Source organism: Myotis daubentonii, chromosome 4, assembly GCF_963259705.1.
Source record: "Myotis daubentonii chromosome 4, mMyoDau2.1, whole genome shotgun sequence".
NCBI classification, from domain to species: domain Eukaryota; kingdom Metazoa; phylum Chordata; class Mammalia; order Chiroptera; family Vespertilionidae; genus Myotis; species Myotis daubentonii.
In genome coordinates this window covers 97,195,574-97,222,688 of record NC_081843.1, presented here as the reverse complement: position 1 = coordinate 97,222,688, position 27,115 = coordinate 97,195,574, and the positions used below count along the sequence as shown (strand labels likewise).

General features: G+C 37.2%; 1 protein-coding gene across 1 annotated transcript in view; it reads right to left on the bottom strand.

Annotated features, from left to right (window-relative positions):
• Positions 1-27,115, bottom strand: part of CDH12 (cadherin 12) — a 178,221-nt gene that overhangs the window by 72,960 nt on the left and 78,146 nt on the right. The window lies entirely within an intron of this gene.

Below are 27,115 nucleotides of genomic sequence, written 5' to 3'. Positions count from 1 at the left end.
CAAGTCTAAACTAACAAACACAGACTTTTTTCTGGTTAATAATGGTTGATTAGGAAGTGTAAATATAACCCATTCCGAGTTAATAAAAGCAGAGATGTTTGCTGAGACCTTCTAAGAAATGCCCTCTTTCCCTTTTTCTCTGGACACGGGTGTGCAAATGTGTGGAACTTCATTACCTACTGCAACACCTTGGGGGAAAGTGGCTAGAGACAGTCACACACAAGAGGCAAAAACTTGGGAATCCCAGGAAAAATAAATGGGAACTCTTGATCAAACCCTAATGAAGCTTAACCCCCAAGGGTTTTGATGATATGAGACCATAAATACCTTTTTTGTGTGAAATTTTATGCTTTGATTTAAATGGCCATTTCTGTAACTTTAAATTAACAACATGTTGGCAATTCACTTAAACCCTCTAACCTTCTGTTATTTCTAATCCAAAATGAGAGTATAAATGGTCAGGATCTCATGAAACCCATTTGTGAGTTAATGCATATAAATTGCTTAGTATAATAACTGGCACATAGGGAGCCCGTGTGAAATGGTTGTTAAAATTCTTCATCCTTAGAAAAAGGGATAAGATTTCATTGGTTTCCTTCTAATTGCAGTAAATATGTTGTACAAATTGAAACAATATCCAATCTTAACTATTTCCAAAATAACTTTGTTATTATTGCAGATTAATCGTTTGGTTTCAGGATTTTGAACATCATCACTGCTCTGTCCAAATTCCTCAGTGCTGTGCCATGAATCACTGCCTTCAGTCTGAACTCTTTCAAGATTGTTCATAGTCTGATTGATATCCATAGATATTTTTTTTTTCATTTTAAAATTTAACTCTTCAGCTTCTTCAGACCTCTTCTTCAGGGAAATTTGTTGTATCCACTGCCCAACAAACATGAGAACTTGGACAATGAATTTTTGGTGAACTCTGAGCTTCTCATCTAAGAATTGCAAACATACATCTAAATTCCACAAAAGGTTTGCAAAGTATAAACTAAGTACATAAATCACCTGCTCTGGTGTCTGCATCTCAGTCTCTTCCCATAACCCAGTCTACCCTTGGGAGGACGACAGACAAGCCCATTCACTGTTACACTTTCACAGAATATTTCCATCAGCCTCTTCCTTTGGTTGAAATCTTGCTTTCCCCCATCCTAGTACTTCCTGTTAGCACAGTATAGGCCCACAACTGTATTCCTTCAACTTCCCATTCCTGCTTCTGTTTCTCTGATCTTTCCTGTATGTCTTCTCTGGGGGCATTTAATTGGTTGAAATAAAGCTTCTTCTTCAAGTTGCCTCCAACTGTGGTTGGTTTCCCCAGCTTCATTTGTTCTCAGCTCTCCCCTTTTTTTCAGTGATCACCATTTCTTAGTGATCTTTACACACCCCTTTTCACACACCTCAACTTTTGTCTCTCACTCTGTATGCCTGACTCTACAACCTCACTCATATGCTCCCTTGGCATTAGGGTCTAATTAGGATCTACTGAGACCAGTCTTTAATTTGGGCTGCAGTTCACTTTGGTGAAGGAGAGCATTTCTGATATCCATAACAGAACATACAAAGAGCAGGATAGGAATGAACTATATTTCCCAATAGTTTAAATCACTAAAATACTAGTTAACTAGAATAAGGTACACTCAATTTCTTAGTTACATTAGTTACATTCTAGACTTTTTTTTAATCACTTAGGGTTTACACCTTGTCCCATCTCTATTGAATATACATTGATAAATTACGTTTGTCCTCTTCATTCTTTCACTATTTTCCTTTAAAATTTTACTACTTCCACCTGGAGTTTAGAGTTATAATATTTAATAATCCCCTGGTTGCCTGTCATAATCAACTACCATCCGCCCTGTATACTTTTAGCAACATTTGTCTTTCAAAAATGCAAGCGCCCTCATTAATGCTTTCTTTGTGAATCTGTCCCTACCTACATGTCCAGGTTCACCTATTGCCACACTTTTTGTCTACTACTTTCTTCTGCCTCGATAGAGTATTACTTCCCTAAGACATCCTGCTCTTTGTATGTTCTGTTATGGATATCAGAAATGCTCTCCTTCACCAAAGTGAACTGCAGCCCAAATGAAAGACTGGTCTCAGTAGATCCTCTTCCAGAACGTCATTTCCATATGTTCAAAGAGCATCTTGTTTCACATCTCGCGTGTTTCCACTGGGCAGCAAGCACAGCACACAGAAAAAAAAGACTGCTTACAGTTCTCTTTTGGAATCCCTGTACCCACTACGGAGCTTGGTATACAAAAGTACTTAACACATGTCTCTTGAATAAGGTAAATTTATAAAAAACAATGAGTTTAGCTTAAATATTTTTGATTAATCAATGTTAAAGGTTTATAATGAAGCTTTATGGTGTATTTTGACTCAGGCGAAAAGCTCAGCATCCCATCCTGTCAACGGTCTGACAGTGATGCTGCTCTGCTGTCTGTTACAGAAATCAAAGGAGCAGCTTCAAATCCTTGAGCACACTCAGTGCCAGTGGCAGAGTACAATAAATCAATTACTAGCATATTGGCAACCCTGACACATCAGGCCCTGTGAAGTCTACAGAAGAGTGTACAATTCTACTCTCAGTTCCAAGGAAGGAGACAAACTTTTGTCAAATCAAGGGCTACCTTGAGGTCATATCTCTGGAAAATTTATTATAAGACAGCCTAGAACTTTTTTTATAGCAGTTCACTGGAAGGAAGTGGCATTGATTATTGATTCATTCATAAATTCAGAGACATGATTATGCCACTTGATGCTGCAATATTTGCAAAAGTGCTCACAGATCCACATGTATAATGATAGAAAGCACATACAACTAAGATTTAATAATAACTGTAGCCATTATTGTTGAATAATCTTAGCCAATAGAGAATGTGTGTTGTTTGTGTTTCAGGACTGTGATTTAATATTAAGGTTTTGTTCCTTTTATGTTGCTGTGTTAAATGCTGTAGTGATTGAGACTGAGGTATGGTTTTAATATTTGTTACACACAAAAAAGGACTTGGAAATCTACTTGTTTTGCCAGATTCATTGTAACCCAATTTATCAGGGCAGAACTGTGTTGTAGCTAACAAAATTCAATTACTAGATTTCATATGCCTTCTAATCCAAATTCTCCCAATTGATTAACTAATGATATAATAGTTAAGCAACATAATCTGATCTTAGTTTTTCATATCTAAAATGGGCATTTTTGAATAAAAACTTTAGGTCCCACTATATGAAAATATGTTTTGATTCTAGACAAAAGACCCTGATTAGTGTGATAATTGATGAAATTAAACATAGATGCAATTATCAACTTTATTTCACTTTACATAAGTTTCTATCAAATGTTTACATGTTTGTATCTTGATTTTAATTTAAAAAATTATCACTCTTATGGTGATGTACATTTTCACATATAAAAATACTTTAAAAGTTATTCTCTGTGTATGTGGTCAGAAGTTGTTTGGGGAGCCTTGTAATCATTGCATCATGGGCTGTGAACATGTTACAGGTTTGGCAAGAGTTTAACTGTCTTTGCCCGTGAAGCAAGGAGCCAGAACTGTGGCTATCAGATCCATGACTCAATTACCTCTGGTCATGTATTGTGATATGATAACATCAGTATTTTGTTACTATCAATATTTATGTGACCAAATGTAATATGAAAGGAATAGAAAGTTCGTGGGTTGGATTTTTATACATGTGTACTGATTTAATTGGATAATTTTATTTTTTATTTTTCTAAACTTGACGATATCTGTACTTTCCATTTATGTTTCTATTGTGCTCCAACTTTATCTCCCCACTTAGAATTTCTTCCTGATAATAATGCTTTGAATCTCCTTTATTTCCCCATTATTTTACCCCTTACTGAGTGCAAATTATAGACACTATTTAGTATGATAGATAAAATATTTCAACATGACTTTTAAAATTATTTAATATAGATGGAAAACTAAATGCATAACCAAAATAAAATAAATTTACTATTATGAATAGGTAGCTGAAGGAAAAATTCATTCCATTGTGATAGACCAGTTAATATTTCTCTACCAGGTAAATGTGTATCTTATTTAGAATATAAGCAATGCATTTTTTTTAAATTCTCACCAGAGGATATTTTTCTATTGATTTTCAGAGAGAGTGGAAGAGAGAGGGAAAGAGAGAGAAATATTGATGTGAAAGAAACACATCAATTGGTTGCCTCCTGCATGTGCCCCGACCAGGGCCCAGGCCGGGGAGAAGCCTGAAACCCAGATACCTGCCCTTGACCGGAATCGAACCTGGAACCCTTTGCTCCCCAGGCCAATGCTCTATCCACAGAGCCAAACTGGCTAGGGCAGCAATGCCTATTAATAATAAATGTAACTAAATTGAAACCATTATATTCATAAAAAGTATAAACTGCTTTTTAAAAATTTAACAATATAGAATGATAAGCATTCAGCTTTTAAATATTAGTGGGTGACATACTTTTAATAAATATACAACTATTTTCAAATAAATAATTATACTATTTTTAAAGCCAATCCATTATTAATGGTCATCTAGTTTATGTTATTAATTACTATTACAAACAAAAAGATATATATCCTTGCATATACAAATTGATTAATATTAGATGATTAATTTATTTCTAAATAAGCATTACATATTTAAATAACAAAACATATTTGTTTAAATATTTCCGATAGGAAATAAATATATTTAAGATACTACTCTCATATTTTTAATTAGGAAATGAAAACCTCAGCATACTTCATTGTACATAAAGTTTTTATATTTTATTTATTAAAATAGTTTTTCAATAAATGAAAGAGAAAAATGATACCAGAATTTTTTAAAAAGTGGAATGGGATCATTGAAAGTACTTGTGGTCTTAATTTCTGAACCAAAAAAAAAGAGGATAAGGGATATTTTCCTTTTAAATATTATTATAATGTCCCCCAAAAAATAGTGGGGAGAGGGAGATTTGGTCCCTGATCACTGCAGAGGAATATTGCAATTCTGATCAGGAGCCCCACCACTCTCAGAACACATTCCTGCCCTGTCACCACGGGTTTTAGAAAAGCTGTGGCTCCTTGCACCTGGGAGAGACACTGCCTTTGTGGGCTTATCTTTTGGAAGAAAAATATTACCCATAATATGCTCTGAAGCTCGACTCTGAAGCTGCTTTTACAGAGGTAATGTGAACAAAATATTTTACCTAAAAAAGCTTCTGCTCAGTCTGTGCTTCCACATGTGTGCAGACTTGATAACACATGTCATCACACAATCACCAAGGTGTATTCTCCTGTCTTTTGCATTCTAGACATCAAAAAGATGTGTGTTTTTTTCTATTTTCTCACACTCTGCTATAGGAAGTAATCATATCCATTAAAGCAATACCACTGTTTCAGTACATGTGATGGAGAACAGCTGCCTTTGCCTAAACTCCTTTTTGTGCTCATATCAGAGGCCAGAGCTGCCTTTCTTAGCATATCAGTTACTCCACACTGGCCAGGTTTGACTTTTATTGCCTATGGAATGAGGTGAAGTATCGGAGGCAGTCTAAGATACCAACCATTATAATACAAGCTCCATTTGACCAACAAAATATAAATCTCAAAGCTTCATTCAATGTTTCAGGAAATAGGAGAAGGAAATTTCAGTAACTGACACCTAAATGAATTAATTCCAGTAATAATGTTGCATTTTTCCCTTTGCCAAATTATAGTATACTCTCACATGTACTTGTGTGTATGCGTGTATTATGTGTATTTTTTTATATTTCAAGAGCTAAACAACTAGTTTATTTTACTTAATTGTTAATATTTGTTTTCCTCACTCATCTCCCCATCCCAGGTACATCATCTAGCACTGCAACCACCACAAATATTTAATGAATGGTTGCTTAAAATAACTGAATACTGTGTGTTTTTTCTTTTATGAATGGAAGTCCTAAATAGATGTATAAAGTCAATTATGTGGTGTAATAGTTAATGGAGATAAGAAGAGAAAAGAAAACTGCAGTCTTTCAGATAATTATTTGATTAAGAAATAATTTTAATTGGTATGCTTCTCATGTGCTTTTACTACACTAACTTACTTTGGGATTCACGCTCAGTATGGGGGGATAAAAATAGTTATGTGTTTTACATTTGTTCATTTGAATTAGCATGTTACGAAATATAGACCTGTTCCACACCCATTAAAGCACAGTTTTAGAAATAGAGTGACTCTACATCTGTAGGCGTTGTAGAAGAGGCTTACATAAAAGTAAGAGAATGCTGGTGATTTTATAGTTGAAAAGTCGGATAGCTCAGTAAAGCTCATTTAAAAAAGAAACTGCACCAAATATACAAGGCCATTTTCAAGTTTAGTTTATAAAATAAATGTAAGTAGTAGGGGAAAAGTAAAAAAAAGCAAAAACAGAACTTAAAGTCATTAAAAAATTAGTATAGTTTCATATTAAAAAAACACAACAAAATGAGGAAGCAACTTGAAAATGACAAAAATCTGAGTTTTGACCCATCTTCATAGAAGGTAGACTAGAATTTCAATAAGTGATGGCATAAAGTTCAAAAACTATGAAATGTGTCTATATCTAAAATACTTTCCCTCCAAAATGACTCACCAGCTATATCTTTCATATATCATAATGATAATTCATAGTTCTATATCAAACATGTCTCCGTTCATTTTAGGGTAGATAACATCAGATAAAGTAGAACTAAGAGAAGACTATGAGTTCTGGAAAAATGCATCCTTAGGTATTTGATACTATGTTCCAATTCCCTTTATACATTGAAAACACAGTTAATTTACAAATGTGGACGTTTAAGGCCCAGGCCTATTTTTGGGAATTCAATAAGAAATATTAACATTGGGCCCTTCATAGACTCAGGCCTTCTGAGCTAGAAGTTTCTTAAGATAAAATCTCTTTTTAGAACTTTCAATTTTTGAAATGAGGAAAACAGTCAAGAATGTCATTGAATTACACCCCAATGTGCCTTATTACTATGAGTGTTGGGGGACGAAACTAAATCTCTTTATTCTTGCTCAATGTGTTTTTCTCTAATATCTTTATTGCATCAACATTTAAAAAAATAATTTACTTATTTATTAATTTCTTAGAGAAAGGAAAGGGGAGAGAGAGAGAGTGATCTGCTGTACCACTTATCTATATATTTATTGGCTTATTCTTGTATGTGCTCTGCCCGGTATCGAATCTGCAACATTGACATAATGGGATGACACTCTAAATCAACTGAGCTACTCGGCCAGGGCTCCATCAACATTTCTTAAACAGGCAAATCATGAAGGCAGGTGGATAATGTGTCTAGTGAGGCAAACACAATGGCAATTAGTGATGTTTGCCTCCTTTCCTGTTGGTCCTTTTTATAAAATAGCACTCCGCAAGCCTCTCCATGGACTACACGATATTTAGTGGTCAATTGTTGGATTAAGTCATCTATATTTGGATGTGGCCAAAATAGCTAAATTTATCTTATGTCAGACAGTAAAAGTTTTCTTCAAACCAATCAATATTCCATAACTAGTTTCTATTTTTACTTAATTCTTCTTGCTAAATGTACCTTATTAATTATTTGGAAATGAGGAAAGAGTATGTGGATGGATCGAATCAAAATTTTAAAGGAAGACAGGAGGAAAAGTCAAATGCAAATAAGTTGATCTTTTAGTTTCCTACCCTTATTCATAGAATAACTGAAAAATACAAAACTACCAAAATATTAAATAACTATGAGTAAACCTGAAAACATCTTGAAAAAAAATCAACATAAAATTTCTGTTATTTCAAAGGAAATTTCCACAAAATATGAACTGAAATGTTGCTTAATGAGGGAAAAAATACCCTAAAAGACACACACACACACACACACACACACACACACACACACACACCTGTAAATAAGCCCCATTGGAAGGCACTGTCATTTTCAATGACCCCTCAACTGATGGTCAGAGATTTTCTCTGTAAATCTGATGGAGAGACATTTTCACTATCCATACAGGAGTTGTCATTCATTGGTCCGAAATATTGGCTGCATATGACTTTGGACATCTAGAAAGCTTCTGGCATTCTCAAGCTTACGTTATCAATCTCTTTTATATTTTTCTAACAAAAAGATCTCCCAAGTGATGCCTTCTGTTACTGAAGAGAAATGAAGCACAGAATGTCATTATGTTGAATGAAAATTTACTGACAAAGCCGATCTGAAGTTCCTAGGGACAGAATCATTAGCCAATCCTATATGCCTCAAAGTTTCTGAGTTACCCAAAACTAAAGCTGACAGAGAGAATTGTCAGGTATTTTTTTCATTGTATTTAAGACAGGTCTGAAACAATCATTGAAACACCAACATATTATGTTAGTTATGAATACATATTCTGCAATAAAAATGTTGTTTATAAAATGTCACAAATATTTCTAGCATAATTTATAAGGTAAAAACTCAGCATTACAAAAACACTTATCAGAACATTTAAAAATAAGTGTAAACATGGCTCACCTAGATTTCATCATTTGCAATGCATTAGACTATATATCCCATTACTCTGACCCTAATCAAATAATTCCAAAAGATTGACTTTTTGAGTACTTATATACCATTATTAAATTATAGAACACAACATCATTAAAATGGTAAAGAAAACTGGATAGATTATATGCTACTTAATGTTTATAATAGCTTTGATATTTTTATTAAAGTCATCAGAAAATTGACATGTTCTTTCTTAATGACAAGTGTGACCTAATGTATTAAAAGTACTGGTTTAAATATTCAACAACTTCTTAAATCATCAGAATTAATCAAAAGGTTGGTTTATTGTGAGGAGAAATTATAGAAGTAATCCATACTTGTAATATGAAATATATATTAATATTTGAAGAAACAATTTGAAGAAGGAAAACATAAATTTGATAAGTGAAAAGGCTACCATACAACTTGACTTTCTCATGGGAATGCAAACAAAAAATCTTGGATCTCAGAGATGAGAACAGGAAAAGGCATTTCTGTGGCTTAACCTCACCAGCCTTTCTCCCACTATTTGTCCTGTTTTGCAGGAAAACTTTACTTCTCAGTCCCTGCTTCCCTTTCTACCTCTATGATTTAATTTATACTCTTCACCTGGGGGTTCCCCTCTCTTACGCTTTTATAGTTGCTGTAAATTTATCCTTGTAATCTAAATTTAAGTATCATAACTGATAACCAGAATGGTGAGCTGAGGGTTTTTTCCCAGGGTCGTGTCTAGTGATGCTAAAGAATGAGATCTGCAGAACAGAAGATTTAAGCAAAAGGTGGAAAATTTACCACAAACAGATTCAGACTCCCCATGGGGAGTGGGGGGCAATAATGGACTCCCTGTGAAGCCTTATACTATAGGGGTAAGTATTGGCTACAAGCCTGCTCTATAGCTACCTGTGTCGCCACCTGATTGATTCCCTCATCCTTCTTGCCTAGCAACGGACCTGAACTTTCTCTGTTCCTATGCCTCAGTTCACCTTGTTGCTGCAGGCCCTCCCTTGGTGTCCCATGCCTCCCACTTTGTGTTCAAAAGCATTCTCTAATTTCTGCATGGTTGGTTTCTGTGGTAAGGCTTGCTCAAACTGCCTTGTCTGCTATGTTCCACCTGCCTGTGTTTCCCACTGGAGCCCTGCCCTGTATGTGTGCATCAAGCTAACTCTCAAAGCCACCATAGATGTATCTGTGACCCTTCTGGCTAGAGTGAATTTCTCCTCCCTGGTACTTCCACAGCACTCTTTACTTACATTAAATTATTTATTGCACACGACCTTGCTTTACAGATCTTAATGTACAGAGTTAGCTTCACTCCTGGCTTGTACATCGCGTGAAGGCAAGGGCAATCTGGTTTATTTTGCATCTCTCATGATAACCAGAGAACCTGGCCTAGTGCCACTTGAAAGTAGATACTTGACGCAACGTATTAAAAACAGGTCCTGAGCGTGGTTAATCCAGACCCTAATTGGGAGGCTGGGTCAAAAGGTAAAGGGTTTAACAAACCAAAATAAAACAAGCAAACAAACTTTTAAAAAACAGACATAGACAATATGGTCATTGCCAGAGCGAAAGGGTGTCTTGGAGTGGAAGAGTGCAAAAAGAGGATAAACGGAGGCAGAAATAGACTTTGGGTGGTGAGTGCAGGATGCAGGGTGCTGTTTTTATCAAATCTGCAACCTCACTTTAAGTCCTACCTATAGGTGTGATTTTCCAACAAATTTGAGTTCCAAAGGAACCAGATGTTTACCCTTAACGCCATCTGTTTGCACCTATTACAGGCTTGGCAAATAATATCACAGTCCTTCAGTCATTTATATTCATGATGAGGTTTAATTATTCCCTTAACAATTTTGTTCTGTCTGCATATTACTTGCACTATCATCACTATGACTTGAATATCCTATATAATAATCCTATATAATAAAAGGGTAATATGCAAATTGACCCTAACAGCAGAAAGACTGGGAATGACTGGTCACTATGACACACACTGACCACCAGGGGGCAGACACTCAATGCAGGAGCTGTCCCCTGGTGGTCAGTGCGCTCCCACAGGGGGAGCTCTGCTCAGCCACAAGCCAGGCTGCCAGCTGCCAGCACAGTGGTGGTGGCGGGAGCCTCTCCCACCTCCTCAGCAGCACTAAGGATGTCTGACTGCAGCTTAGGCCTGCTCCCTGCTGGCAAGTGGACATCCCCTAAGGGCTCCCAGGCTGCGAAAGGGATGTCTGACTGCCAGCTTAGGCCCAATCCTAAGCCAGCAGGTGGACATCCCCTGAGGGGTCCCAGGCTGCGAGAGGGCACAGGCTGGGCTGAGGGACCCCCCCCACCCCCCAGTGCACAAGTTTTTATGCACTGGGCCTCAAGAATATATATATCACATACAACTCAATAGTGAAAAAACAAATAATTTGATTTTAAAATGGACAAAAGAACTTGATAGGTATTTTTCCAAAGGGGACATACAAATAGCCAACAGGTAGATGAGTGGTGTTACACATCGCTAACCATCAGGCAAATCCAAATCAAAACCACTAAGAGATAACACCTTACACCTGTTAGAATGGCCATAATAAAAAAGGCAAGAGATAGCAAGACTTGGCAAGGATGTGGAGGAAAGCAAACTCTGTGCACTGCTGGTGGGAATGTAAATGGTTGTAACCACCATGGAAAACAGTATGGCAGTTCCTCAACAAATTAACTGTAGAACTACCAGAATGGGATTCAGCAATCCCATTTCTGCATATATATATGCAAAATAAATAAAACCACTAACTCAAAAGTGATATCTGTATTCTCATGTTTATTGTAGCATTATTCACAAGAGCCAAGACAGGAAAACAACCCAAGGGTCTGTCTATAAGTGAGAGAATAAAGAAAATGTAATACATGCACATAGTAGAATATTATTCAGCTATAAAAAGAAGGCAATCCTGCCATTTGCAACAACAGGGATGAACCTAATAAGCATTGTGTTAAGTGAAATAAGTCAGATACAGAATAACCAATCCTGTATGATTTCACTTATATCTGGAATCTAAGTAAGTCAAACTCATAGAAACAGAGACTAAAATGGTGGTTTCCAGGGGTTACAAGGAGGAGAAAATAAGATGTTAGTCAAAAGGTATCCTGGGCTCTAATGTATAGTATGGTGACTATAATCAACGGTTTGTATTATAGACTTGAAAGTTGCTAAAAGAATAAATCTTAAATATTCTCATTGCAAAACAAAACACAACAGGGAAAACTTGTGATGGATGTCTTTACTAACTTTATTGTGGTAATCCTATATATACTAGCATATATATATATATATATATATATATACACACACACACACACACACACACACAGACATATCAGATCATCACATTGTATACCTTATTTTATAGTGTTATATGTTATGTATCAATTATATCTCAATAAAGCTGGACATTGAAATAATAAAATACCTACCAGTCACTCTTTTTTTCTCTTCCCTTTTCCTGCTTTACTTTTATAGCACTTATAACTGCTTTAAAAAAAATAAGCTAAGACATATGAGAGCCTTCTAAATTTTTCTTTCTTTCAAAATTCACTGTCTAGCAAACACTAGATTCTCAATATTAAAATTTGGATGAAAAGAATAATCTGAAGGAGAAAGTAAAACAATAGATAGAAATTAAAGTTTTAAAATCTGATAATATGCTACTATATGCAAACATTTATATTTATAAAATTATTTAAACTACTAACCTTTACCTAATGCTTAGGTCCTTTAAAAGACTAGTACTTTAGGTAGTTTTAGAAGACAAAGTAGTGTTCTAAACTAGTTTAAGTTAATTTCTTGGAGTAGAATATTTAATGTGTATATAATTAATGAAGCAGACAGGTCAAGGTCTTTTCATAAGATCTGCTGTGCCTCTTAATGTTCTTGACCTACTTATTCATTGAGCAAACTCTTGTTTTTACATATTTAGCAAAAGTTGAAGTTTGTAACGCTCTGTGTCCAAATTAATGAGGTTTTGACACACGCTTTATAAGATGGCAACACGTTATTAGCCCAGAATAATAAACAGATACTCAAATGAGAGAACTAGACAACTCTGAAGTTCTTCTTGTCACCTTACTCTCCAGGGAAGTGAAAGGTGTTAAGAGGTGCTGAAAAATAATCAGAGAAGAGTCATTTTCTCACTCTGTTGTCTGGCTTGATTTACAGAACGTAACCCTTCAGATTGCATTTTTTTCCAGCTCCCAAAGGAAGATATTCATTTTTACTGTGTTTATGAAATCACAGAGTTTAGGCAATGATAAGCAATTGGGCCTGACTCTATGTGAGTCCATAGGCAGTGCCAGCGTGTCCTTCTCTTTCTCAGCTACCATCACCGCCCCCACCCCTCTCAGGATGTTCTGTCATCCCTCACAGATAGGAAGTAAGAAATGATGGCTTTGTCTAGATAGAGCCCAACTCTGTGAAAATCAGTAGCAGATGTGGTCAATGGGCTATTACAAAAGACAGCTTTAGTTTTATAGAAATATAACCTACATCGATACTGTTATTTATTGGGAGACCGATTTTAGAAAGTCCAATAGCGTCTCACCATGCCCTACAAAACCTGCAGTGTTGCAGTTATGTTAGAAGATGACAATGTGAATGAGGCATTTTTTAAAAAGGCCCAAATTGGGATGTGTTAAACTGAAAATCTTTCTGCCAAAAACCTCTTGTGGGGTTTGTTTTGGGGGGGTGGTATGAAGACTGGGGGGGAGGGGGCTGGAGGGAGGAGAAAGATATGGCAGCTCAAAGTCAGTGACCCAGATAGAAAAGGAAAGGAGAACGGGGCATGATTTCCTCCCTAATCTTGAGAGCACTGGGTGAGATTGAAGTGGAGACCGTGTGTGAAACTGCAAGGCAAGCACATGAACTATAATTTGCTGCCACGTTGGCAAAGGGAGGGGCCGGACTGCAGGTGGGCTCTGGGATAATCTGCATCATGCCATGTAAGCATGATGGAAATAGCTTCAGAGAAGCGTGTGATTGCTGCAACCAATTTAACGCTGGAAGGAAAATATGATTACTCTGTCTCTGGGAGTTCCTGCCCCAGCCCTATCCCAGGTGGGAATCAAAGAATAACCACTTGCTTGCTTCCTTACCCAAACCTTAGGGCAGCCCATGGCCTCTGGGTCAGGATACTGGTAGAAATGGGATTCAAAATAAAATCCCTGCTGCTCTTCCTGGCTTAGACTCATCACATTTCAGTAGTAGGTTCTAGTATCTGCCTGGAAAAATATCTGCTCAGACATATTCTGCCCAAATACTTTGCATGCCCAGACTAATATCACTTCCTCAGTAAGCCTCAGTTTTCTCTGTGATAAAATGGATATAATGATAAGAGTTTTAAGCTCAGAAGAGTAACTGGTGCATTTTAACTGCCCTGGTTAAGTGAAAAATGTTTTACGTGTCCCCTCTCCTACTTGCTGAAAAGATGGATCATTTCTTTGTGTTTCTCTAAAGGTGGCACTTGGGGTATTCGTGTTGATGGGAAGTGGTGAAATAACTCTGCAAAGCAGAAAGGGCATTTGGTTACTTTTACTTAAGAGGTCATTGGATGGCAGAGTAGCATCATAGCCCTGGGCAATAGGGAAAGAGGGGGCAGATTAGTGCAGCAATTGGGAATTTAGAGAGACAGAGTTGAAAGGCTATTCTTACAGAGTTAGTTGTCCTATATAATAAAAAGGCTAATATGCAAATAGACCGAACTGCGGGACAACTGGTCACTATGATGTGCACTGACCACCAGGGGGCAGACACTCTATGCATGAGCTGCCCCCTGGTGGTCAGTGTGCTCCTACAGGGGGAGTGCTGCTCAGCCAGAAGCTGAGCTCACAGCTGGCAAGCACAGCAGCATGTGTGGGAGCCTCTCCCACCTCCACGGCAGCGCTAAAGATGTCTGACTGCTGGCTTAGGCCTAAGAGGGCGCAGGCCAGGCTAGGGACCCCCTCAAGTGCATGAATTTCGTGCGCCAGGCCTCTAATATGTTAATAATTGTAACAGTTATTATCGCAGTAATGCTTTGTAACAAATACCCCAAGATTCATTGTCAACTCAATAAGCAACTACTCTCATGCTCATGGATATGCAGATTCAAGCTGGGCTATTCTGATAGGCTGTTTTAGACTGTGCATCCAGTCTGTGGGTCCTGCTGTGCTTGGCCACCTCTATGGGATGGGCTAAGGGCTGATCCACGTGCCTTCATTCTGGGGCCCAAGTTGACATATTAACAGGTATCTGGCAGCATCTGTCTTTGTGGCATTTACAGAGCATGAAAAGAAAAGCTCTACTGTGTACTCAGATGTCTTCTTGACTTCTGTCATCTCTTAACATGCCATTGACCTCAGCAAGTCACATCACCAATCCCCAAACCAAGGAGCAGAGATGTCTCTTCTGCCTCTAGTAGGACAAAGTCCTTACAAAGGACATGGATATGGGAAGGGGTACTCATCTTTGACACAGTGTTACTCTGGCCTCTTTTTTTTTTTAATCATCAATACATTTCCAGAAAGGGCTGTATTGTTATCGAATGTTTCTGAAATCAGATTGTGGGTATAGTCTACTTGTTTGCTTCATGTAACTGTCTGTGAGATCTTCTCCAACGTAGGAGCAGGGCAAAAAGAGTGTGGCCAAAAGGGCACATATTTGTTTTACTAGGATTTCTCTGATTTAATCGTTTTCTGGAGCTCAGTGTTGGAGAATTATGTTTCTTTCTTTGCTTGTGCCTGTTATTCTTCTTTATTCTCTTCTCAGAACAAACAGACCAAATAAGACCTATAAAGAAAACCCCTCTTCTATTGTTCAATCATTTAGATTTCACCTGTCTGAGTATCACCCATCTGAGTCTAAAGAAGCCATAACCCCATTATCCCAGTATCTACCTTTCCTGTTTCTGTCTATTGAATACAGAATGTGTTGTATCTCTAGCAATAATTATTCACTAAGGTAAAGCATTTATCCATGCCTCTAAGATTGCATCACACTTTTGCTTGTATTTAAGTTATTTAGTTAATGTACCATTGGATATGTACCAGGTTGGGGACTACCTCAAACTCTTCACACCAGGCAATGCTGAGGGGCATCCAGGTAAATCTGATCTATTTTTCAGACAAAAAAGTCAATTTTGTAAACTTTGTATTTGGTTTGCAATTTTGCACTGTCTGGTAGTGAGAGATAAGTTGTCACACATTGCAATTAAAATCAAGAAGAAAATATTTAGCCCAGGCAGTGTTGCTCAGTGGTTGAGCATCCACCTATGAACCAGGAGGTCCTGGATCAGTTCCTGGTCAGGGCACATGCCTGGTTTGCATGCTCGATCCCCAGGAGGGTGCATGCAGGAGGCAGCTGATCAATGATTCTCTCTCATCATTGATATTTCTATCTCTGCTCCCTCACCATTTCTCTCTGCAATCAATAAAACTATATATTTTTAAAAATAAAAGAATATTTAGTTGCAATAAAACAATGGTTCCTATAATTTGAGATTTCTCAAACCAGTATCCTTTCATTATCTTTATAACAACAATAACAACAATGCTAATGAAAGCTTGGAGTCAGTAATAGGATTGTCCATGGTTTATTTTACTGTAAAAAGGACAAAAAAGGAAAATAAACAGTGCAACACTCTACTACAGCTAACAGGTTCGTTTCCCCAGAGATATTTGTAGCCAAAAGGAAAAAAGGAAAAAGGTTAAGGTATATTCTCATGATAAAAGGCAATGTAGTTCTTGGGGGGAAAGCATGGCTTTTTCCTGATGGTGTCCCATTTTGTCACCCATTGGTGACATCCTCATAGACTGGAACCTAGAAATCATTTTCTTAAATAGTTTCATGTTTCACCTACCCATTTCAAGAGGTGTTGAAATTCCAAATGCTATGGGGGCCAAATGGAAATCTTTGGTCACAGAGAGAAAATAGCTGTTATTTTACACAGAACTAGACTGTTTGAGTTTAGAAAAACCTATGCTTCTCTGCTATTTACTTCCTATAGGACTATGCTTAGCAGTCATTTCCCATTTAACGCTCAGGCCACCACTTACCTAAATGAGCTGCCATGTGGAAAATGTGTATGTGCTTGCAGGCAGAGCATACTAGCTGCATTATTCAGAACTCTTCTGGCTACAAGTGATAGCAAATCCACTCGAACTGCCTTAAGGGGGAAATGGACTTTATTGATTCGCATAACCTGAAAGTCAAGAATGGTCTGGCTTCAAGCATATCGAATCCAGAGGCTCCACGGCTGTCATCTGGACTCATGCTTTCCACCTTGGGGCTCTGGTTTCATCTGTGGTGCCTGATTTCTCAGACAGTGACAAGCCTGCCAGTGGCTCCAGGTTAACATGTTGTTGTCTCTCAGCCACTTTAGGAGAAAGAAAATGTCCCTTTCCTACAAGGCAATTCCAATATAAGCCTTAGAATTGGGCCTGGTTGGCTCAGATCACTTGGGCCTGAATTGAGTGCCATCCCTGAACTTAACTTATTGGCCAAATTGGTTTGACCTCTGGAGCTGCTGCCGCTGCTGCTGCAAGCCACCACAGAGGAGTGGAGAAAGTGAGAACGAGCCAGTTCCCATGAGAAAAGCAAGTTTGCTTGTTTGCTTGTTTGTTTTTTGTTAATCCTTACCTGAGGATATTTTCCCAGTGATTTTTAGAGAGAGAGTGGAAGGAAGGGAGAGAGATAGGGAGAGAGAAACATCCATGGATGTGAGAGAGACACATTGACTGGTTGCCTCCAGCACACACCCTGACAAGGGCAGGGGGTCAAGCCTGCCCTAAAGTACATAACCTTGACCTTAATTGAACCAGGGACCCTTCATTCCATGGGCCTTCACTCTATCCACTGAGCTAACCAGCTAGAGTGCAAAGGAAGAATATTGATTCCTTAAATCAAAGGAAGAATAATAGGCTAGGATGCTCGGTAGGTGAGATGCAGACCCCACCACTCTAAAAAATCTAATTACATAAACCCACCACTGAGGCTTATCTACAACAGAAGTCATTCCTTCTTCTATGCCAAGTGAGAGGCGATTGATAAGCCCTAGTGTTTGCCCTTCCAGAGGCCTCAATAATTCAGATCCCAAAGGGTAATGGAGCTAGAAGACCCAACAATACAAACAGAATTAGCAACTTCTATCTCTGGAATCAAAATGTTCTTGAGGGAAATTTCCTGAAGGCTTTTGCCTAGTTACAGTCTACAAACTAGTAATGTGTTTTGTAGTGTTTAAAAGAAGTTATTTTGCAAAGCTAACTTATCGGAAATGAAAATACCATATGTGTTGCCTTCTTCCCCCTAAGCAAGTATTAAATTTTCTCTTTACAAAGGCCTCAGATAGACATAATCAATGTTTCTCTCTACTAATGGTCATTCCATTATTATCTTAGATTAACTGGTCCTTAGTAAAATCCTGAGCTCTTCATTAAAGTCAGAATCTAAATTCTAATACATAGCAGTTTCAAATCCAAATACATCCTCTAAAAACAAAATCATCCTCAGGCTATAAATTAGAGGTCACACTTGATGCTTATTTTAAAAGACTTATTAGAACTCTATAATTATTGATCACTAGTTGACTTTTACCTGAGATTTGATAAAAGAGGGGCTGCTATATTCAATGATACTACAATACTATTGTCAATAATTTTTAAAATTATTATTAATAAACTACTATAATAAGGTCTGTTAGAAGATACAAAAGAATAAACATGTTTGAAGTTATCAAAAACTTATGTTGGAGAGGTTACTTATGAAAATTAACAAAATATAATTTAAAACTATGAACTAAGGATGCATAATATTTAACTTTGGCATAATTTATCCTAACTATAAGGAAATCATTCATCTATACTTGTATCTCTTTGTTTTTTTAATCACATTCACTCCTCCTCCTGTAAAATAGAAGCAAAATTACTTTATATGAGGTACTATATACCTATTCAAATATTAATCCTTGTGTGTAATACATTCATGCTATATATTTTTTCAAGCTGAATTCAAATTCAAAAGTATTTTTTCTTGTTTTTTCACCTGAAGAAGTTTATAGCTTCTGTGTTCATATTAAATTTGTTTGGAATATGGTGGTTATAATACATGGGTTGAACTACTTTAAACACCCTGATTGCCAAATCTCTTGCCTAACAGAACCCTGAGACTTACAAAGAGAAACTAGTCCATGCAGTTTTTGTAAAGCTCTCATTGTAAAAGTGAGAGGAATAGCAAGAGAGACTGTTTCCAAATATGTACAGACAAAATTGTCAGCTGCTAGATATTCCAAGAAAAAACTAAGAAGCAAGTGTATGACTTTAAGATGGTAAATTTTGACACTTTTTGATCTTAGTAAACATTAGGTACATTGGACATATATTCAAAACCAGATACTTAGTATGTTTTTTTGAGTGAAAACTAAATAATACAGGGAAATGGGCTGGAAAATTGTTAAGCAGCCTTACTTTTTGTCCTTGGGATGTCAACAACTCCTATCCTATCCATCAGCTCTGCACTAGGTCATTTCAAACACACCGCATGCTTTTTAGTGAAATTCTTGCTTTCTCAAAGTTTTGATTGAAGTCCCAACGCTAAGAATAAAAGGTGTCAAACTTGCCATAATTGTAAAGTTTTGAAAGGAATTTTGCCCTAAAGCAGTGGTTCTCAGCCTGTGGGTCGCAACCCCTTTGGCGGTTGTACAAAACGCTTTCACAGGGGTCGCCGAAGACCATCCTGCATATCAGATATTTACATTACGATTCATCACAGTAGCAACATTACAGTTATGAAGTAGCAACGAAAATAATGTTATGGTTGGGTCACAACATGAGGAACTGTATTTAAAGGGCCAGCAGGTTGAGAACCACTGCAGGGTGATCAAAACCAGCCTGCCACAAGTGGACCATCACCCTCCAGGTTTTCTTAGGACAAAGCATCACCAGGGGTGTCAGTAGAAAAAGTGATTTCAGAGTAGCTCTGCCAATACTGACTACACAGAACCATCACTAAAAACGCCCAGGCCATACCCGAAACACTACATCTCAACCTGTGAGGGTGGAGCACAGGCATGGGCAGTTTTAAGGCTCCCAGGTGAGGGACGCCAGTGCGCAGCCAGGTCAGAGACCATCCATGCAGTGTTCCAGCTTTTCTTTCTCTCTCCCCATGGTGCTCAAGACAAAAGAATACTTTCGGAAAGCTTGAGAGGGCTCAACCAGTACACTGGGGAGCTTGGGGCTCAGAGGGATCGCTGACCCACACCTGAGGAATTTTATAGGCAGGAGGACCAAAAAATGGGGCCTGGTGTGAGAAGGAGTGAACTGGAGAACTACTAGAACTGCAGCAGGAAGGAGCTGTACTGCCAACCGTGGTTAAAGGTGCTGCCGTATGGGAGCTAGACGTGGAGAGCCTAAAATAGAAATATTCTTGAGTTGCTCTGAAAAGAATTTCATTTAAAAAGAAAGTCTAAAAATGGTGAAAACTGTGTACGTGGAACTTATAAGTGCCAATGCTAACAAACGGAGCACTGCCTAGGCCAGAGAATGGAGTCCCTATCCCCATTCTCCCCAGCAGATTATAACCTACAATCTCCAATCCCTAGCAGCCCACTGGACACCCAGGGCAGGGTCATCCTCTGGACTTTGAGTTAGCCATACCTAGAAAGCATCTATCTACATTAAAACTATAATCTTCTGTAAACTTTGCATTTCTCCTTGACCCACTCCCCATGCCCAGTGCAGCATTGGAGAGACCAGCAGCATGACAGTTAGCAGATAAAGAGGAAGGATTTTAGAAAGAATAAGGGAGAGGAAACTAAGGATATTCCGACTTCTCCAAAGCTAGCTTCCAGTAAGACCTGATCTGTGAGCCAGGGAAGATTTGAACCCAGTGAAAATAACATTTGGAAACTGGCCTGTTGAAAACAACAACAACACAAGATACATTCAATAGTCAAGTTGTAATCCAAAGGCAAGAATATTTTAATGGAGCTTGTGTGAAGGCAGTGGAGTAGAAAAAAATAAACTTGTTCTATAATTGCAGTCTTCCTGAGTCCATCTCCTTCAATAAACATGTAACTTAAGCTCCTAATGATACTGGGCTTAGTATAAAGGAGGCTAATTATATGTGTGTGGGTATACGGCTTGTCTGACATACAACACGAAATTTCTTGTAGACAGAACGCACAAAATCATCATCATTACAGTTGATGTGACATTATTATATTAGTGGTAAAATAGCATTTGTCTTAAGATCCAGTATCACCTACACCTAGAACTCATAGATGTTCAAATGATTTAGTGAATAGATCGATGAATACAGAAATATGCAAATATAAATTAGTGTATCATGGAGATAATCACTTTTTTATTATGTAGTAGTAGAACATCTACATTTACATATGTTTGCTAGTTGAAAGTATTAAAGTCTTGCTTTCTTCTCTCCCAATACCTCCACCCCTGCCCTGGTCCCTTAATTTGTGTTTTGTTTTGTTTTTTCTCTCCTAATCTATCTTGCCCACTTCTTTTTAGTCTTAAACACACAGGCGCGCGCGCGCGCACACACACACACACACACACACACACACACACACACACAGTTACAGGGGTGGGTCAGAGTGGTGACGTATGACTTTCCTTGCTCCATACCTCACACCCTTCCTTACTCAGTCCTTTACCCCAAGTAGGGAGCATGCATTTGCTGCTCTTCCACTGATGCGCTTGGTGTACTTGGGAGAAAGGATAATGGCAGGGGCTGTGACCAGTCTTCCATAGGTAATGGCTAAATCTCTCTAGAGCTGGAATTTTGTTTTTGAAAACCTCCCTCCCTGCAGATTATAACCTACAATCTCCAATACCAATTTTATTAGAGATGGATGTGCTATTTTGGTCTCCAAATGCTTCCCTCCTGTGTTTATTCTCACCGGGCTCAAAGTTCAGGTCAGAAGAGGAGTCATTCAGTATTTGCCTTTACCTTTCTCCTCCTCATGTAACTAGTCAGAGCATAGCATTTTAATTCCCTGTGGTTATTTGTTTGTTTTCCCTCATCTTCTTCTTGCCATACAGCTATTACTATTGTTATTCTGTCAAATACTGTATCTCACTCAGAATGTGTAACCCCTAGAGTGCTGGGGAGGACATCGCGCTCCTCCAGTCTTTCCTGCAAAGTGCCTGGAGCACTATCGCGCTCCTCCTGCAGTGTCACTATTAGATGCTAGTAGTTCACTCTTTATTGACAGATAGCACCTAAGAGCAGATTACTTATGGTGCCGAATGTTTGTAGTTCTAAAACTGACCACTGGCATTTCTCTGCCTAATTTTTTACAGGTACTACGATTTTATGAAGTCCACTCAGATTTTGTAGCCCTACAGTTTCGAAATGGCATCCAGTTCTAAGTCTGCTTTAATTAGTGATGATGATATTGCTAAATATGTCAATGCTTGCTGTGAAGATGACGATTTTGTGGAAGATATTGGAGAAGGGTGTCCCTCTATTTTAACATTATATATTTTGTTCAAATTTTTTTCTACTAGTATTTTATTATACAATCAGCAAACAATATATGTCCAAGATGAAAACAAATGTAGTAAAGGTTTCCTTACATATTTTGAATATGTAACTTCATTTACTGCGATTCATAATTTTTTTTTCCTAAACTGCTGTAAAATCAGCAAAAATACTTTGGCAATTTTAGTATAGTTCCTAGGATATTGGTTGGTACTCAAAGGGTTAAGTAAATTTGACCTAGCCTTTACTAATTTCTAGTCTTTTTTTTTCAGCTTACGCTGTAAAATATGATATTTGTTGTCCCCAAAGACAAATCTAATTATGTTATTTATTGATGAAAAACTTTAATGTCTACTGGTTACCTTCAGGAAAACAATGCCTTTTCAGCTCCTTTTCAGGATGGATGACTCAACCTGCCTTTCCAGGGTTTGGTTCTGGTTCACCCACACACATTCTCTCCACACTGGCCTACCCACCCCTAACAATAACAATCTATCCGGCATTACTACCCACATTATCTCTAAATTTGTTAGCCTTGTAATAATCATACAGTTCCAATGTTTCTCATTCTGCAAACAAATGCCACTCTTGCCTCTTTCCCAACTTAGAGACAGTTGGTGTGTTGGTTAATTTTATGTCTGAAGTTGGTTAGACTATGGTACCTACTTATTTGTCAAACATGAATGTAGATGTTGCTATGATGATATTTTGTAGATGGAGTTAATACTTACAATCAGTTGAGATCAGGTCAAAATTTCCTTCAATAATTTGAATCAGCCTCATCCAATAAGTAGGTTTTAAGATAAAAACTGAGGTTTCCTGGAGAAGAAATTCTGCCTGAAGTTTTTCATATCAACTCCTGCCTGAGGTTCCAGCCTGCTGACCTACCCTATAAGTTATGGGTAAGCATGTCATGTGAGCCAGTTCCTTAAACTAAATCTCTCAATAGGTAGGTAAATGGATGGATGATAGATGGATAGATTTCATATATATATATATATATATATATATATATATATATATATATATATATATACATTATGTCATAATATTACTAAAAGAGAAATGAGAAACTGCAAAATGAATAAACCGTGTTCAATAGCTTCTAATTTATTTCTTACCTTAATATCATCATTGGAAGCATCAACAGTGGTGGTAGATGTAGAAATATTTCTTTCCTTAAATAATTTCAGGGAAGTAATTTAGAAGCCTTAACCTGAACTCTAACCAATGCTCACTGTGAAAATGTTTGTCAGTGCTTGATCCTCATGTCAATAATTATGACATATATTTTCATATATATATATATATATATATATATATATATATATATATATATATATATGATACATTTATGCCATTGGTATATTATGCCATTGGTGTTTTTCTGAGGGGAACTCTGATTAGCTCTTTTCTGTATTACTATAAAATGTTGCCTTCTTCTCAATTATAACACCCATTTATTCCTGTCTAAATTGTATCACTCCTGTGCCTTTCAACTCTTCAAAAATGAACTTTTTGATATCCGCTTATACTAATTTGCATCTAGAACATTCACAATAAATACTTCATTAAAGAGAACATATTAGTGAATCCATCTTAGTTTTCTCAGGTCAGAAGCCCCACTTCAATGTTTTCTTTTGTTCATTGCTTTGCTTTTATAAAGAGGGATTGACACTGTATGTTATCTTAAGAGACTGAAAGTGGGAGGAAAGATGACTTCATGCATATTGAAACCTATTAAGTACAATATGCAACTTATTCCCTTTCTGACAAAGAAAGGGCCCAACAACAAATACTAAGAAACTACAGTTTCAAAGTATGGAAATTGTGTCACTTGTCTTCCAATTAACATGTGTGAAATACTTTACATAGAAATGTGATTATTGTTTAAAGATGTTAAAACTCAAGTGTTTGATCATATTTACTTAAAGTGTTTACTGTAATACAAACATTCCTTACCAAAACACAAAGATTCATGTAGATGGTTCAGTTGTAAGCCTATTCTTGACATTTTTTGTTATTTCTGATTTGACAATTTAAAATATATTTTATTGCACAGAAAAAGAAAAACACATTAACGCCTCAGTTCTACCTAAAATGTGCCATTATTTCATTTGCCTATTTTGCCTCTTCTTTCATGCAAATTTTTCTTAATTTCTCTTAGAAAAATTGTCAGGCTTTAACCCTCAAAAGTTCCATGTGCCAAACTCAATCTTTTGTAGTATTTATTGGCACCAGTAGATGTCACCACTCCCTTCCCAAAAGCGACCATAGATGGCCTTGATTCACAGAAAAAACAGACTGATAAATACATAATTTATTAAATCTAAAAGTCAACACTGTCTCTGAGGAATCATTTGGATACACTACAATTTTAATTAGTGTTTATATTTACTATTTAAAGATCATTATAAGCCTGTCACATGAGGATCAAGCACTGACAAACATTTTCACAGTGAGCATTGGTTAGAGTTCAGGTTAAGGCTTCTAAATTACTTCCCTGCAATTATTTAAGGAAAGAAATATTTCTACATCTACCACCACTGTTGATGCTATCAATGATGATATTAAGGTAAGAAATAAATTAGAAGCTATTGAACACGGTTTATTCATTTTACAGTTTCTCATTTCTCTTTTAGTAATATTATGACATATTATTTAAAACACATTATTATGTATACATAGATCGGACATGGACTGCACACGCATTCAGATTATTGTATGCGACTTTCATTCACTCACTCATTTGTCCACTCATTCAACAAATATTTATTGATACCAACAAGGCCCAAGTACTGTTTTAGGCACTTGGATTAATTAGTAAATGGCAAAATCTGACAAATGCTGGATTTAGTGAAATGTACATGTTCATGGACATGTAAAAAATCTTATTTATAACAAATAGAAGGATTTTTGACTGAAGAACAGTGACTTGCCTTTAAGGCAGATATCTTCGATCCATGAGAAGATGTTTTAAAGTTTTAGAGGAACTTTTAGTTACCTGGGAACTGCCTAGCAGGAGTCCCCAAAGTCAAGGTCACTTTTTGTGACCTGGCACAAAAGCCATGCTGAGAAACAGCGCGGCATCTCAGGATCCTATTGTGACAAGTATGAAGTTGTGTGGTATGTTCACTCCTTAGCTCCTTTTCCTGAGCATTGAACACTCCAAAAGCATGTAGGAAAGTAAGTGCATGAAACGGCAAAAGCAAAGAGGGGGAAAAAAGAGCGTCCTGCGTGTTTTAATATCATAGTTGCTTCAGCAAAGGAAAAACTTCCTCTGCAGCAGAGACTGGAACTGCAGATTCTTCCTAATTCTCCATCTGCTGCTCACATTTTGGGTACTAGGTACTCACAGAAAAACCTTTTCCTCCAAAGCATGAGCCTGGTCATCTTTCTCCCGTGTCTGTTCTCGAGGAACATAAAGTTGATCCACAGCATTTGTTGAGGACTTTATTCTCAGGAAATGTGAGGAATAAAAAATAGACATTTTTAAAGACACAAGGCCTACTACCCCACATTTTAGAAATACAGAATGACTATAAGGTTTGAGTGCTACTATCTTAAATTCTTTTTTAAAGCTTCACATCATAAATGAGGTAAATGAATGTAGGGTTAGCATTATCTGTGTACTTGTCATAACGTCAAGATGAGTTTAGCACGGAGGAGCCTACATCTGATCCTACAATTAATCTGTTCATTTTATTCCTAAAGGAAGTAGACCTGCTCATTTTTTAATATAACTTAGTACATCCTAAAGCAATTTCCCTGTCTGTCTTCCTTTGTTTGCTCCTGTGGGACTCTCTGTTGTTGTTGTTGTTTTCCAATAAAAACTGTATGAGGCCAGAAGCAAGTGTTAGAGACCATTATCATCTCATCCTTGAAGTTCCTTTTTGAATTAGTAAAGTGCTTCCTTGAGTCACAGCAGAGTGCACTGGGGTCAGTCCAATCACCAGATGAAAAAGAATCACATCCTCTCTGTCCCCTCACCTTTCAGCGATGCCACTTCCTTTTCCCTTTTAGATATGATGGGAGAAAAAAATCTGCCACCACAAATTTCCCTCTGAGCAGGGTGAACTGACGTTCCGTTTTCCGTGCATTTTGCTGACTTCAAAATGAACAGAATCCATCTCTGAAACTTCAGGGGCATTAAGAAGAGGCATAGAAGACCATTTAAAGCTTTTCCCTGTGGAAAACTGCTGGTTTTCCTTCCGTTGGCATCTGCTAATTTTAAAGCGCTCCTTTATCTGTGTTTCTTCAGACTACCTAACTCATTGGCAGAGTCTCAAATTGTTTTTAAACAGGGAGAGAAAAACACAAGAGTCTTTTCATGCAATGTGCAAACACCAGGCTTGTTATCATACGTTTTTGTACTCTGGGGGATGCCCGAGGTAGACAACTTTAACTGGTTCATTTCAGAAGAGTGTATCCTATTAGGGGATGACCTTTTTCAGAAACATTTCAATAATTAAAAAAAAGATACTTGCATCTCATAAAGGTTGTTCACTCATTTGGCAGAGGAATAAGGGATAAAAATGATTTCTGTATTTCACCAATCATGCTTGGGGGGTGATTTCTATCATATAATTATTTCATGTAGTAATATACATTATTACCTAAATACAGGTTCCTGCTGCAGTAGAAATATAGTGGTTACCTGAGTATAGATTGTTTCTTGCAAAGTTGCCTCATACTTAAGCACAATGCTATTCAGAGTGAGCTGAATATAATGCTATTCAGAGTAAGCTGAATATTTACACAGAGTTGATGCAAGAGATTGCTATAAAAATGCTTTTGTCAAATATCATCCAATATCACTTCCTTTGGGTAGGTAATTGAGATACATCTAACCTTTATAGTTAAATTCACACATTCTAAGGATGGCAAGAAATAAAGAGTCCAAAATCACAAATTCTACCCCTGTATTCACTACTTAATACCTTCTTGAACATGAGGACAATTGCTAAAATTTGCTAAGTATCAATTACCTAATCTTAGCAGATGTAACGATTAATTTATTCACTCATTTGTTTAAACATATTTATTAAGCCCAACTGGCATGGCTCAGTGGTTGAGCATC